This window comes from Myodes glareolus, chromosome 13 (genome assembly GCF_982192425.1).
Source record: "Myodes glareolus chromosome 13, mMyoGla1.1, whole genome shotgun sequence".
Classification (NCBI taxonomy): domain Eukaryota; kingdom Metazoa; phylum Chordata; class Mammalia; order Rodentia; family Cricetidae; genus Myodes; species Myodes glareolus.
The window spans coordinates 42,138,542-42,153,672 of record NC_142038.1 but is presented as its reverse complement, the minus strand read 5'-3'; the positions used below and the strand labels follow the sequence as shown (position 1 = coordinate 42,153,672).

General features: G+C 43.5%; 1 protein-coding gene across 1 annotated transcript in view; it reads left to right on the top strand.

Annotated features, from left to right (window-relative positions):
* Positions 1-7,567: 7,567 nt before the first annotated feature.
* The window catches only part of Kcnn2 (potassium calcium-activated channel subfamily N member 2), a 374,515-nt gene continuing 366,951 nt past the window's right edge, over positions 7,568-15,131 (top strand). Inside the window, exon 1 of the mRNA XM_085699907.2 lies at positions 7,568-7,857. The gene's annotated coding sequence lies outside the window, so the exon portion shown is untranslated. The remainder of the gene's footprint in view (positions 7,858-15,131) is intronic.

The window sequence follows — 15,131 nt, the reverse complement described above, 5'->3', positions numbered from 1 at the left end:
TGTGTATTTAGGTAATATTATATCCTTCTGAAGTCTTTGATGCAGTTGAAGAATAGATAGTTATAGTTTTCCTTAGTTATGATAAAAGATAAAGTAGATATAAACTTTGTAAGTGTAATTCTTGCTTGATACCTATTTTGTTGTATGCAATTTTACTATATTAAAGCTAAAACCTTCCTTTTTATTTAAATAGAAAAGGAGGAATGGTGTGGGAAGTCCTTCTGTATTTGTGTTGCTTTTATTGGTTAATGACTAAAGAAGCTGCTTTCAGTCAATGGCTTAATAGAATATAGCCAGGCTGGAAAAGATATATAGAGAGAGTAGACAAAGTCAGTGGGAAGCCATGTAGCCACTACAGGAGATAGATGACTCCACCAGAGCCCACTGAAACTTTGCCCATAAACCATGAGCCTCGTGGTAAAAATATACAATAATAGAAATGGGTCAATTTAAGATATAAGAGCTAGCTAGCAATACATTTAGGTGATTGGCCAAGCAGTTAACACAGTTAGTTAGTACAGTTTTGTGTAATTATTTCAGGTCTGAGCAGCTGAGAATGAACGAGCAGCCTCTGCCAATACCTTTGAGCAGCAACTCAAGGGGAGCTAGGACTGTCTGAAACAGAGGTTGATTTGCTTAGACTTTCAATAAGCAGAGGTGGAAAGATTTAGAAGTCTTTCCATCAAGCTAAATGTGTCTGCCTCAGAGTAACAACTTGTGTCCCCTCTACTCAGCCTTCTTACTTTCAAGTGAAGGTGGAATGTAGCCCTCTAGACTTGTAGAAGTAAAAGATGACAAAATGCTCTTGCCCACTGTTAATATCTACCACAGACCACCACCCTGATCATCATATATCCAGTTTATTCTGTGTACCATCTTGTATATTCATCCTTCCTCACCCTAAATTCTCATTCAATTATAACATTAAGGTAGAAGCCTAGACTCTCTGAATATTATAATGTATCATCTCTCTCAGGGATAACATGGTGACTATGTGATTCAGGCATGATAGTCCAGAGAACTATGGAGTAAAACCCATTCTGAATTTATACCCCCAAGAAAATGAAATCAATGTGCAGAAGAGGTATGTTGACTGTGTCACTGTACGAAAAGTCCAGGAGATGGAACCAATCACAGTGTGTGTAAGCTGATGAATAAGAAAAATGCAGGTTACTCACTCAGAGTAACAGTCTTCAAAATGAAATTTTTGTGACCATTTATAGCAGCATGGACAAACCCTACCTTGAGGATGCATGGGTGCACAGCCCTGACTGTGATGGGGGAAAGTGAAGGACATATGTGGGTTACAGTGCATGTGATCCTAAAGTCCATTGGCAGATATTCAGAAGACCATACACACTGGGAGTGAGGACTTCTTTGTTGGGTCCTAGACTATTTCCAGGAGGAGTGCTATTGCCTCCTGGCCCTTAGCTGTGTCCTTCCAGGGGTGCTTCCTAACCCAGTAGGCATTTAGTCAGACCTGAAAGGCATTGAAGCACATGCTATTACTGAAGACTGTGTACACTATTTATCCACTTTCTGCATGTAGGTATTTGAATGGGCATGTCTGATTTTAGGTTTTAAATACTCAAGGATTCTAAGTTCATTTTTCAGTACTGCTATCTTAACTATACGAGAGAATTTCTATCTACTTGAGTCTGGCAATTCTGCTTGCTTGTGAATTCTTCATTCTTTTTAAAGCAAAGTTTCCTAAGCTATTATAAAATGCTTAGAAAATGCTGATTCGCCACACTGGACCCCAAATTCTTGTTTGGAATCAATGACCCAAATCTCCCTGGGGGTGTTTGGCTAACAGTTAAGCACTGTTAAGCACTGCTAAGAATGTTAATGTTAATGTCTCTGGTTTAGGGAGCTTTTAATGTTTACTATCCCTCTGAATGAACACAATTGTTGAGAGCCATCAATTGGCCCTAGGAAGGACTGCTAAAGAAGCTTGCAGTCCCTTCCTGCATGACTGGCTGCCTTGTGTAAGGGAGCTGTCAGCTGAAATGCCCCTCTCTTGACCATCAGCCGTCTGGACATTGATTGCTTGACAGGTTGCTTTGAACCCTTCATAGATCTCTTGCAGATACTATACTCCAGTTGAAAAGAATGATGTAACCTTAGCTATTGGCTTCTTAATTATTTTTAAAATTGTTTTTATTGCCCATACATTTTTTTCCACTCCACTTCCTTCCTCCATTACCTCCTTCTACCCTCTCCTGTGACCCCCACACTCCCATTTTACTCAAGAGATCTTGTCTTTTTCTACTTGCCATGTACATTAGATCCATGTAATGTCTCTCTTAGGGTCCTCTTTGTTGTCTAGGTTCTCTGTGATTATGGACTGCAGGCTGGTTTTTCTTTACTTTATGTCTAAAAGCTACTTATAAGTGAGTACATACTATATTTGTCTTTAATATAAGGGTCTGGATTGCCTTACTCAATATGTTTTTTTCTAGATCCCTCCATTTGCTTGCAAATTTCAAGATGTCATTTTTTAAGAACCACTGAATAGTATTCCATTGTGTAAATGTAACATATATTCTTTATTCATTTTTTGTTTGAGAATAATCTAGGTTGTTTCCAGATTCTGGCTATTATGAATAATGTGCTATGAACATAGTTGAGCACATGTCCTTGTGGTATGAATGAGATAACTTTGGGTATATACCCAACAACGGTATTGCTGGGTCTTGAGGTTGACTGATTCCTAATTTTCTGAGAAATCACCATACTTATCCAAAGCAGCTGTACAAGCTTGTACTCCCACCAGCAATGGAGCATAAGCAGTCATTAGTGTTTTTGATCTTGGCCATTCTAACAGGTGTAAGATGTAATCTCAGAGTTATTTCTCTGATGGCTAAGGATATTGAGCATTTCCTTAGGCGTCTTTGAGATTTGTTTGTTGAGAGTTTGCCACAACTTCATCTTCAAGAATTCTTTCTCCAACCTCTACTACTTTATTTTTGGTTTTGGTTTGTTTGTTTGTTATTTTGTTTTGTTTTCCCTTCTTTTTCTTCTACTAACATTTTTTCCCTTTATTTTACATACCGACCACACTTTCCCCTCCCTTCTCTCCTCCCATTCCTACCCCACCCCCAACACCCATGACTGTTGTGTAGCTAGGTTTGTTTGTAAGACTTCTAGCAGTAAGATCAGGACCTGTTCCTGGACCTTAGCTGATTTTTGGGAACCTGTTTCTTATGCTTGATTTCCTTGTCCAGCCTTGGTACAGGGAGGAGGAGCTTGCTTCCACCTCAACTTAATGTGCCACACTGCCAGAAAATTTCACTCTAACCATAACAAGCACAAATGACCTCCAACGACATGTATCCAGGCAAAGCACTTGCACACATGAAACAGAAATGAATTTAAAAGCAAAGCAACAAACAAAATCCCCTTCAGGATTGAAAGTAAAGAGGCTGTGCTTAAGTTACTGTCTAAGAGTCTTGATTGCCATTTTCTTCACCAATTATGGAATTAAAAAGCAGGAAGAAAGGCAGCATGCCTCATTAAAACTGAAGAAGCACACAGGCACACCCACACAAAGAGGCAGACTCCTCACAACACCCCCAAACACTGGAAGGGCTTAGGTATTATAATTTTTTTCTTATTGTATAGGGCAGGCACCCTTGTTGACAGAGGTTTTCCCGCCTGGTTCCTTAGCTGTTCAGTCCCAAAGAAACACACAGAAGTCTACATTAATTATAAACTGGTTGGCCTATTAGCTCAGACTTCTTATTAACTCTTATAACTTACATTAACCCATAATTCTTTTCTGTGTTAGCAGCAAGGCTTGGTAACTTTTTTCAGTGAGACATTCTTCTTTTGCTCCCTCTGCTTCTGGGTGACGACTGCAGACTGATCTTTTCCTCTTCCCAGAATTCTCCTATTCTGGTCACCCTGCCTATACTTCCTGCCTGGCTACTGGTCAATCAGTGTTTTGTTAAACCTATACAAGTGACAAATCTTTACAGAGTACAAGACCATTGTTCCATAGCAAACCCTCCCGTTATTTTGGCTTAATCAACTTAAACAGGCCTTGTACAGTGAGCTTGACCACTGTTGGACTGTCTTTGCTGCCTTGACTTCTTTGAGCAAAAGGATGGTCAATAAAATAACCAATTGGACCACTATTATGCCAGCACTGGCCATTTTGAACGTTTCATGGATGCACTGAGGAAAACTAAATGATCATTAACGCTGAGCTGGGTCTAGCAGCCTCTGTGAAGGCTGCTTCAATCCATTTGTGCCGGAAATTTTGGTATTATCAGCCTCAGTGAACTCTAGATGACCATGAAAGCGATTTCTGTGGAACACGCCCCATTGGTCACCTGGTAGAGAGATTGCTGTAGTTGGGATGAGAGGACAAGGCTGTGATTGGTGTAAACGGAAGCCTTCATTTACATGTGAGATGTATTGTGATTAGTCTAAACACCTTTTCTCTGCCATGGCACAAAACCCCTACAGCCAGACCTAGGCAGGGAGGCTTGTTGGAATCAGCCACAGGACACTGTGTTGTATAGTTCCTTAGAGTTTGACTGTATAGCTATGCCTGGCTACAGACTGAAAACCAGAAATTCCTGCCTAAAGAAGGGAAGGTAGAGACAGGAGGGCAACATTCCTCACGGTAGGACCTTGTTCCTATTCTCCGCAGATTAAGTTTTAGGAGAAGTAAGAGACCACAGAGACCTACACTGAGCTTTGTGGCTTGCTTGCTTGCTTGCTTGCTTGCTTCCTTCCTTCCTTCCTTTCCTTCTTTTTCTTTGATACAGGGTTTCTATGTGTAGCCCTAGCTGTCCTGGAACTAGCTCTTGCACACCAGGCTGGCCTCAAACTCAGAGATCCAGCTGCCTCTGCCTCCTGAGTGCAGGGATTAAAGGCATGGGCCACCTCTGCCCCCTGAGTTTTGTGTCTTTAATTAAATAGAAAAGCTACTCCTCCTTGGAAAACATAGAGTGGTCTCAGAATTAAAAAGGTGTCCATATCACACAGTGTAATTCTCAGGATAAACTTGCACCACTATAAATTGGGGATTCTCTATACTGGGTGTCAGTGTAGTGTGTGGATTAACAGGACTTTTAAAAGGCCCTTGGAAGAGCTGTTTTCTTTCTGTGGAAGAAAGAATGCAGTTTAATGACTATGAGCTTCCTTGAAACATAGATGCCTTTGTGGTATCCGCTGCAGCATGGTGAAAAAAAAAAACTAATTTATAGTGAAGATTTGCATAGGTAAAATAGATTTTATTGAAAAAGTCCTTTGCTTAAATTCATTCAAATCAATTCCAACTCATATTTGGGCAGCCATAATATTTCCCGTTTATTGAGCTTTTAACCACTGGTCCAGGCAATTCATTCAGATGTCCACACTTAATCTCCTAAGAACTCCATGAGGTGGCTGCTATTACTGTTATTCACACATGACAAATGAGGACCTGAAGAACGATGTAAAGCAAAGTGACACCTCCCTCTAAGCAGCCAGGATGAAAATGAGCTGCAGAGTCTTTCTGTAGCATCTCAGGGATGCATCCTGGAACCTGACTGGCGGATCCAAAGCACAGACAGGGTTGGGGTGGGAGGTGTGGGGTAGGGTGGGGGAAATGCTGGACTCTCTCTTTGCTAGGGTGGGGGGATGAATACAGAGTGAAAACGTTTTATTAACCAAAAGGGAGTTATACCTGGCCCATAGTTTAAGTAAGTTGACTGAATTAGAGCCTGCGGTTGAGGATCATTCTGGTTAAATGCAGTTAAATAAATCATAAGCTTTTACTACACCAAAGTCAGCTCTGAAAGAAAAATCTACAGATGGGAGGGAGGAGGACCCAGAGATGCAGAGAGAGGTGGCTTAGTACTGCCCATCCTCAGGACCACCTGGAGTCTGTTTTCCCTTTGATGGTTTCTCAGCCTCCTCAGCAAATGCCATTTGCCATTTCCCAATCCTCTGCAGGGTTCAGGGGACCACAAGGGCTTTTCACATTCCAGAGACTCCTTTTCAGGTAGAAGTTATTGCAGACAGGGCTTGGTAAGAGGCTATCAGTCTAGAATCTTCTAGACTGGTAGTCTGCTCTACTTTATGCTGAGCAGAAATCAGGCAGAAGAAATCCCCCTCCATCTACCTGAGAATCCACATGGACCTGCTGGGCTTTCTGGTGTTTTGGTTTGCCACAGACACTACCCAGCTAAGCTCACAAGCAGAGGTCTGAGGCCCTCACACAGCAGGCAGTCAGAGGACAGGGGATATGATTTTTTTCAGTGCTCTTGAGTTGCTGCAATCTTTTTATTGGACACATGATGATGAAGTCAACCTGCAGATAGGTTGAGTGTTGCAGAAAATATAAAATGGTCCTTTAAACCAACGGTGAATTGTCTTTATCTTTCTTATTTTTTTTTAAAATCAAGCATCTGATAACAAAGGGAACTCCCACAGTTCACAATAACAAGCTGCCTGGTTGCATTCTTAAGTTGTTGTAAATGCTCTCAAATGCTTTCACTGTGTGTGTGCGCGTGTGTGTGTGTGTGTGTGTGTGTGTGTGTGTGTGTGTGTGTGAGAGAGAGAGAGATAGAGAGAGAGAGAGAGAGAGAGAGAGAGAGAGAGAGAGAGACAGAGAGAGAGATTGATTTCAACTTGAAATACATACGGATATATGGTGGCCAAACTGAACGGCGACAATCAAGAGACATCTTTGTCATTCAGAGAATTTATGAAAATTCTTTGCTTCAGAAAGGCTCCCACAGCTCCACAAGCCCTGGCGGGTGAGCTCCCTGCAGCAGCTGGAAGCCGAGCTATAAATAGCACGGTGAGGGAAGCGCCCCAGGAGCCCAGCGGGCGGGAGATCCCCGGCTCTCCCCTGCGCGCCCCCGCCCGCGCCCGCTCCCTGCTTGGGAAAGCCTGCAGGCGTGCTGCGCCGCCTTAACCCTTGTGGCTCCGAGGCTTGCGGCAACCCAGAGTAGGGAAAGTCCCTGCCTCAGTGATTCCTCCCTCTCTCTAAGCCGCGGTGGTCACACCTGCAACTAGGTCCCAGTTTCTCTAGCTCCCACATGAGGAGAGCATGGAATTTGTCCTGGGTCCTTTTATTTTCTGAGAATCTTCAATCCAAACCTTAAAATAAAAATCATCCCAAATTTGGTCTTGGGCACGATGTCTCCAGCATAGGGTTCCCTCCTCTCCCGTGCTTTATGCTGTTTAAGGGTAGCTTTCTTGGGAATGAAGTGCCAAGTATAGGTTGTGCATGCATTCTTGTGTGTGTGTGTGTGTGTGTGTGTGTGTGTGTGTGTGTGAGTGTGTGTTCGCGCGCGCGTGCGCGCGCCCGAGTTTTATTTTTGGCGCATGCACAGCCCACGGTAGCCTCAAGGTCGGCGACAACTCTGACCGGTCGGGGTCCCCCGCCCACCAGTGCTCTCCCGCCCGCCAAGGACGCGGGAAGGAGGAAGTCCCCCAGTGGCGGCGGGGCGTCTTGGGGCGCCCGCGCAATTTCAGCACTGTCGTGCTGGAGCAGGGACAAGCAGGCAGAAGCCAGTTCCCAAAGGTGTGGACTTAGACCTTCACGAGTGGGCAGCCGGGGCCTGGCTGGTCCCAGCCGCGCCCCCGGCTCGCTGCCCACCCCTAGGGGCTCCCTGCAGCCTCTTGGCATCCTCTCTGCAAGCTGTCACGGAATTTGGCTCTGAGGGGCAGCTGGTCCTGGCCAGGATCCCCGGTCCATCTCAAATGGAAACAGTTTCTCCTGAGGAATCGGCTGGGAATCTCAGTGGAAATGCACTGGGGCAGGGCCCCCTGGCGTGTTTAACCAAGGCCAAGCTTACCACTTTGAGGCAAGGGATGCTTCAAATGGAGCTGGATTCCTGGTTACAGACTGAGGTAAGCCCTGGACTAAGGTGACATGCTGGGGACTACAGTTTTAATCGGGCCAGCATCCCCCAGGTAATTTAGAGAGGTTTGCCTTTTCTGCCTGACCCAGGCCTCTTGGTCACAAAGTCTTTACCCACACTGCTTTTGCCTAGCTTCCCCACATCCCTGAGTGAAAGCATTTCCTTGTGGGGGTTTGGGCGGGATTTCCTTGGGCTCTCTAATTTCGGCATTTTACTGTTTACATTAGAAGGTCAATGCCATGGCTGGCTTGAAATATTCCCCCCTCCTTTTGCACATCCATCCCTTCTTTCTCGTTTTATTTCTCTGTTTCTCTCTTTCCTTGTCTTGTGTGTTGTTACCTTCCTAACTTACCTACATTCTCTTTGAAAAATAGGAGCTGAAATAAAGAGGGTGGGAAGAGTGTTGTGGTTTTGTGTGTGATGCCTTGTTGGGAGTATGAGGGATGGCTTGTGAGACACTCATTTAAAACGGGGACACCTACCCAGCTCAGCTTCTTCAGCGTCGCCGTGACAGGATGATTTTCAGGACGATAAAGTACACTCTATGCTTCTCTACATCCTTCTCTTGGCTATGGGAACCAGAACCTGCAAGACTAGGTGGATGCTAAACTTGAAGGGAAGTAGGGTACTCTTAAGACCCAAGCTAGTTCGAGCCCTTTATGTTCAAGTCAGGGAAAGGTAATGGCAGCGCTTGCCCCTTCATAATGACTGCGTTTACCAAGCACGGGCTATACCTGCTTTACTCTAAAAAGTTTATGCATACTGACTCAAATGTTAAAGCTCCGAGGACATGACACAAAGTACTTCTTGTCCTAGATGAAGCAACTCGGGAATAGACGTGTTAAGTCATTTGATCACGATCAGAGTAAATGGAGAAACCGAGGTTGAAACTGAGCATATCTGGTCCTAGAACAATACTCTCCTACATTCTTAGTACATCATGTGACCCTGCGCCCCTCATGTACTCACCTATCCATGCTGTGCTAGATGCAGTTCTAGCCACTGGGGGCAGAAGAGTGAACAAGGTCACCTAGATCTTCGTATTCTTTTCAAGGGCGACAGATCACAATCAGTGAACAAGTCCAATAGCACTAGATAGTGAGAGACCCATAAAGAAAAGGTAACAGGACACTGCACAAAAATTAGCTCTGTGGTGTGGACTGGGGTGCAGCCCAGTTGGTAAAGTGCTTTCCTACACACACAAAGTCCACGGAAGTCCTGTAATCCCACCACTTAAGAGAGAAAGGCAGGAAGATCATGAATTCATGGTTAGGCCAGCCTGGGATCCGTAAGACCCTTTCTCAGAAAGCAAACAAAACAAAAGAAACGTGAGCAACAAAAACCAAACTAAAAGTTATTTCCATATGGAGAATGTCAAGAGAAACGTTGAGAAATTTAGAATACAAATTAGTCAGTATGGGCAGTGATGGTAGTTACCACTAACAAGTGTGCAAGGAAAAGTCAAGGCTACACTGAGTTTCCTTTTTTATGTAACTGGTTTGCCCTGGACCAAAAGTATTAAGACACTGAAAAGAATGAGTGGGTCCAAAAGGTCTTCACGTGAACCTTGCTGCAGGGACACACAACCTTGGAAGCCAGCAGGTTACCATATAGCATGTTGATCACTTGCCACATCTGGGCTCCAACACTTGAGCAAATGGGCACATCCCAGCTGAGTTTTGGCTGGGAGGGCCAGGTGTACTTATTATATCGTTACAAATCAATTGTCGTTTGCAAAGTATGGCAGGCCATGCATGAAAATTAATGAAAGTATGAGACGCGCCAGGTACGGGGATCAAGTCAATATGTATACCCTGAGCTGAAGAAATGTGGGAAGGCGCTGAAGGCAGATAAGTAAAGCTCCTGTTAGTGCCAAGGAGCTGGGCGTTTCTAAGGAAGAGCAAGGCAGCCAGCCAGAGCAGGGGTAGCGGGTGGGTCACAGGAATGAACTAGGGCTGGATCATGCAAGGCTTTGTAACGTAGGGGGTATAACGGAAGAGTTGGAAGAGGTGAGGTGAAACAGCTAGTTGACTATTGAGGACCAGTGTGGCTTCTCTGCAGCAATTGGGAAGGACAGGCTCTATGGGGAAGCCCCTGCAGTAGTGTAGGGGAGAAAATGGTGGCAGCATTCTTAGTTTCTGCAGCTTATTTGTTACACAAGGTACTCAGCCTGAGGAAGGCTCAAGTCACTGATCTCGAGACCATCCCCTCCTGCCAGCAAGCGTCTAGGTGCTGGGCAGGGATGGAAGAAGAAGTCTTTCACATCGCAGAGGGCTCTTTGGCCCCAGGTAACCTGATAGTGACTCAGGGTTGTAAAAATAGACTTGAAGAGAAGTCGATGGGTTTTTCAGATCTTAGAGTTCATATGACTAGACATTTGGGTTGATAAAGATGAAAAAAGAATCAGGTAATTCCTGGAGTTCTCCATTTCTTTTTGGTATTGTTTAGCTCCGAAGACATTGGCTGTGTATACAAGGAAGAAGAAGAGCATAGAAGGTTCATATTCAGAGGGGAAACCATATTTTGAATGTATTAATTTAAAAATGGAACTGCAAATGTCAGATGGAGCATTGGGCTACATAAAAAGGAACAATTTACAGCGAGAGACGTAGCTGTGAGAATTCAAGGTCATCCTGTACACAGCTGCCATTGTGAGAACGGGAAATTCTTTACCCAGAGAAATTAGACTTTCTTTTTTTCCCCCCCGGCACAGTGTAAAGAACAGTTTATCAATAAATATTTACACAATTGTTGGCTAAAAAAGGCTCTACAAACAGTGGGGAGTGTCTTAGGTTTCTACCTTGCTGTTGTCTGAGTGCTGAGCATGGCTAGTTTGTAGGTCAAAGCAAGTCCAACGGTGGAGACAGCTCATTAGGAGGACGTAGGCTGTGGATCTTGGGCTTAGCATAGGAGTGCCCAGAGCTATTCAAATCAACCAGAATTGATGGGGACTACACCATGAAGAGGTAGAATAGCCAGGGGGAGCACTGAGTGTTAAACAAAGAAAAGAAGTAAGAAGGCAGAGGCCGGGACACATCTCAGAATACAGCAGTCAAGTCATCAGGAAAATACAGGGTGGAGAGACACCTGGACTGTCAGTGGGTTCAGCGTGTTGAGGAGTGGTTGAGCCTCAGGTCTTCATTTAAAGGACCCTGGGCTGCAGGCATCAGCAACAGACTCAGGTAAACAGTTGAGGGCCAGCTGCCACAGTTCCTGTCACTTGAAGCACCACAGTAGCTTAAGCTGTGTGTGGTATTTTGTGACATCATTAGGAAAGGTTTGTTGAGGCCATCCCACAGGAGATATTTGAGTCCCATTCTGGTATGCCTATCACGAAGCACTTGATTGTATACAGATTTCTGTTCATTTAAGCTCTGGTCTCCCATGTTGCCACATCATCCTATCAACTTGGTGGCGTCTAATTCCTAGAAAAAAAATGTCTCCTTGCAATTATTCTTTACTTTTTTCCTTAAACGATCGCCAGGCCTTTTACTTGCTACTGCCTAGCACAGTGCTCAGTGTACGAAATGTGGGCAACAACCATGGTGAAAGAAAGAAACGAAGGCAGAAAGGTAGGTAGAAGACTGAGAAAGTTTGAGGTCGTGTTGCTGTCACCGATGAGATAGGTCCATGGATCCTTTCTGCAGAGTGCCGAGTGCAATCTTGCTTAAGAAAGTAGACTGGTGATTGACAGGCAGTTCCCTTCTGGTCCCACATCTCACCTGGATAGGTCCCATAAAGTGTGGAAAACAGCGAAGCTTCCAGTGTCGTCCAGGTCTGATCTTTAACTGTGACGCTAGGAGAGCTCGGCTGTGGTACCTGGGCATGTGAAAAAAGCCTAATGCTCAGCTGTGAGCCACTTTCAAGGCATTTATCTGTCAATTCCTCTTCGATGACCAACTGCAAGGAATGTTTCCTTTGGGAATTTGAGCTCTCTTCTTGTGAAGCCGAAGCTCTAGGAGTGGGGTAGTAGCCAGTTTTGGCAGCTGGGGAATTGTTCCTTGAGCACACAGGTGTTTGCCGTTCCATTTTACACACGGTGCCATGTGGCTTTGCACTCTCAGCCGGGAGGCTGAGCAGTAGTGAGGATTCAGGATTTATTGACTCAACTTGACAGAAACAGTAGTAGATGCCTGATTAAGTCAAGATAAAGTGATAAAAATGGCTCAGTCTCTCTGTTCAAGGTGTTTGAAGTTCAGTTAAGGGACAAACAGACAATTGCAACAAAACATTCAAGGAATCATTGTGTTGCAAGTCCCCAACTCTATGCCAACAGCCTCTCACTTGCTGGGTAGATTGGTGTGGACATCTCCATCGTGAGGGTCCCTTGTATTTACAAGAGAATTTACAGTGCATAAATCATGATCACTTTGAATTGCTTCATCAATATTTAAAATGTTCTGACATAGGTGGGTTGCTCTTCATGTTTTATGAATGAAATTTAACTTTACTGAGCAAAGGTATTTCTTGCAGTACATCGTGACAGTCTGTCTTTCCAGTACCCTTTGCATACTCTTTCCATTTGAAGGTATCTAGATTGCAATTCTCCTGGAATGGGCTTTGTTTTAAATCCTTATGTCACTTGATAGAGTTGATGGCTAAGTGTAATTTTCTTCCTTGGACATTTGTTCCCTGTGGACTTCATACCATCAACATGTCCTTGCTAGGAGGGTGTGCATAACCTCCTTACTGGCTAAGGGGCAAAGCCCAGGGGAGGGCAGGATGGTTTCCATACTTATGTCAAATTGGTAGACACTTGGATCACTCCATTTGGTAAAATTTGTGTAGCCAGGAGAAGAGAAGGATAGCATTCAGGTTTCCTTCTTGAATGACCTGTTTGTTCATTCTTTAGTTAGTTATTTATGAAATATTTATGCTTGCTCATATGTACTATACCACAGATTAAACTTGCCTGGTGATGATTTGCATAAAGAATGCAAATTCTTTATTGTTTGAAATTTATCCAATGGAAGTAAACCTCCGACATCAGGAGAGTGTAACATAGGAAAATGAGTTTGCGTGTCTCAGATCTACTGTTAGAGTCTCAGCTTTGTGGAAGATAGTGCAATCGATTTTCTTATTGCCTGCAGAATCTCTGTGCTGGAAGGTCAGGTGGTGGGGACGAATTTCCATTATGTTCTTATCATGCCTGCAGTGCAGCTGAAGCGGGAGATCACCGCGGCAGGCCAGAGGTACCCCCTTCAGCAGCCATGGAGTCTACTGTAGCCAGTTTGACTGTGTTCTTTCATGGAGGGACAGGCCTGATTAACTGGCCTTTAGAAAAATTCTTATTTCCAATGAGAAGTTTGTGAGAAGATGTGAGTTCTGAGAAGGGGACTTTTTGCTTGCATTCGCTTCAGCATGCCAGGATAAAGTTACATGCTAGGTGACTGGCAAAGGAACCATATCAAAACTTTTGTTCATTAGGCAAGGGATCCACCGTCATGAGTAACGTGTCTGAATTACAGTGTATGGGGGTGTTTTAAGAAATACCTTTAGCTGGAAAGAGTTGTTTGTTTGCTTTCCATTGCTGAGGTGAGAGAGAGAGAGAGAGAGAGAGAGAGAGAGAGAGAGAGAGAGGAAGAAGAAGAAGAAGAAGAAGAAGAAGAAGAAGAAGAAGAAGAAGAAGAAGAAGAAGAAGAAGAAGAAGAAGAAAAGAAGAAGAAGAAGAAGACAGGGAGAGAGAGAGAGAGAGAGAGAGAGAGAGAGAGGAAGAAGAAGAAGAAGAAGAAGAAGAAGAAGAAGAAGAAGAAGAAGAAGAAGAAGAAGAAGAAGAAAAGAAGAAGAAGAAGAAGACAGGGAGAGAGAGAGAGAGAGAGAGAGAGAGAGAGAGAGAGAAGAAAAGTCACCGTGACCAAAACCATATTGGAGGCAGAAAGGATTTATTTGGCTTATATTTCTACATCATAGTTCATCATCAGGGAAGTCAGTGCGGGAACTTAAGGAAGGATCCTGAAGGCAGGAACTAAAGCAGAGGCCACCGATGGACATTGCTTTCCGCCTCTCTCTTCATGGTTTGTTCAGCCTGTTTTCTTATACAATCCAGGCCCATGTCTCTAGGGATGGCAGAACCCACAGTGAGTTGGGCCCTTGCATATTAATCATCAATCAAGACAATGTCCCATGGATGTGCCCAAAAGCCAATCTGATGAAGATAATTTCTCAGTTGATGTTTTCTCTTCCTGGTTGTCCCTAGTTTGTGTTGACAACAGCAGTCATGCAGAGTGGTGTATTCCCGTAACCCCAGCGTTCAGGTGGCCCCTACAGGAACATCGCCGATTTGAGATTAGTGGCAAAGTTGAACGCTGTCTTAAAGAAAATATAGTCTATGAAATTCTCAAATAATAAATAAAAATCTTATTAAAAATCCAAAAATTAAGTATCTTTGTTTTGCTTTTAATCCAAACCATTATATAATCAAGAACCATTTTGCTTTTCTTTCATGTATAGATTAGACTTGCATGGATTTATTAGTGGGCATCTGATGATAAGTAGGCAAATTCTTTAAAGTAACTATTTAAAGAATATTTAATTTTTAATATTTAATGTTTAATGAAATAGTTATTTTGTTTGTTGTCTTTTAAAAATATTTTAAAATTTATATTAACCTTTATAAATTGTCTTGGTTTTAAGGTGATTAAAATGCTAGGGTATTAATTTACTTTATGGAACTCTTCATTGCTCTGGAGTAAACTTTTCCCCAGAAGAATGTAATTTTGAAATCATTGAACTCTTTGATGACTCTTGCCATAAATTCATCATGAAAAACAAGTATCTAGTCACAGGTAAGGTTTGATTCTGTGCTTCACAAGTATTGACAGTTGTTTAGATGTATTCTGGAATGTAGACCTCACACCCTGAAGATAGCTGAGCTAAGTATTGACAGTTTAGATGTATTCTGGAATGTAGGCCTCACACCCTGAAGATAGCCGAGCTAAGCTCTTTTTGTGCCCACATTCCAGTTTCTACTGTGGAGGTAAAGTTTTTTCTGCAGCCTCTGAGGCAAAAATGATTGACAAAAATGAAGACCAAAATAATGATCAGCTTGTATGTGTCTGAGCCTCTGGCTCTTTTTCGTCGAAATATCTCTGGCCCAAATTAGCATTGCTGGAATCTTCCTGTTACCCATTTTATACCTCTATTGACCAACAGAAACCTGATTTTGGCCTCTGAGGGATGGTAAAGACAGACAAAGGAAAGTGTGCAGGCATGCTTAGAGTCGGGCTTTTCAAAACCATATTCCTGAGCATCATTCCGGGGGAC